At 34.2% G+C, this 1,080-nt stretch overlaps 1 pseudogene; it reads right to left on the reverse strand.

Moving 5' to 3' along the window:
* LOC102828926 overlaps positions 1–1,080 on the reverse strand; it is a 119,648-nt pseudogene that overhangs the window by 1,358 nt on the left and 117,210 nt on the right.

The following is a 1,080-nucleotide window of genomic DNA, read 5'->3' on the forward strand; positions in this document are numbered from 1 at the left end:
CTGTACCAATAAACAACTTCAAGATAACTGAGGAAAGATTGAAATGATCAGAGACTTCATTTTGCTCAGATCAACCATCAACACTCATGGAAGGAGCAGTCAAAAAATCAAACGAAATGCCACATTAGGAAAATTTGTTGTACAAAACCTCTTTAAAACGTGCAAGAAACTTTTTAAAGTGTGCTAGTTTGAGTACTAAGGTTCTCCTGCCTGACCCATGCCATGGTATTTTCAGTAATCATGTATGCAAATGAAATTTCAACAATGAATTATGAAGACTGTTGAAGAATTGATGCATCTGAGTTATGTGTTGGAGAATATTAAAAGTACCATGGACGGTCAAAAGAACAAATAAATCTGTGTTGAAGAAAGTACAGCCAGAATGCTCCTTAGAAGCCAGGATGACCAGACTTCATTACTTGTGTTTCAGACATATTATCAACAGGGACCAGTACCTACTGAAGGACATCATGCTTAGTAAAGTGGGTGGTCAGTGGAAAAAAAGACAATGATACCCAAAGAGTTGGATTGTCATAGTGGCAGCATAAATGGGCTTGACTGTAGCAAAGATTATGAGGTTCTAGTAGAACCTGGCAGTGCTTCATTCTATTGTCTATAAAATCTCTATGAATTGTTACTGACTTGAAGGCACCTAAAAACAACAACAAGGAATTAACATATCCAGTTAACAGAAACGTGTCAGAAGTTTTCAATGACTCAGCTAAGTAAACATTTAATCCCAGGGAGACAAGCAAATGAAGGACCAGTTTAATTAAACAGTAATTGAATCATTTAGTTTTGATCAAAAAAGCTTCATACAGTTTTCCTTTACACCCAGAATTGAGGCACTCACTAATAAGCATCAAAATATCTCATTTCTGAAGAAAATGGAGAAAAGTAATTAGAAGGAAACCAAAATTTAATAAAAATAACCCCAAATTCAAATCAATTTTTGGAAATAACTTTTAAAAAGGTTGACAAAACAAATTAGTTGAGTTTTAAAGGAAAAGGGTTCTGTAGTTTTGCATAAACTGTGAATGGATATACATTTGGTTGTATATATCACCACCATTTAAAATT

Source organism: Chrysochloris asiatica, unplaced genomic scaffold (genome assembly GCF_000296735.1).
Source record: "Chrysochloris asiatica unplaced genomic scaffold, ChrAsi1.0 scaffold00579, whole genome shotgun sequence".
In the NCBI taxonomy this organism is placed as follows: Eukaryota; Metazoa; Chordata; class Mammalia; order Afrosoricida; family Chrysochloridae; genus Chrysochloris; species Chrysochloris asiatica.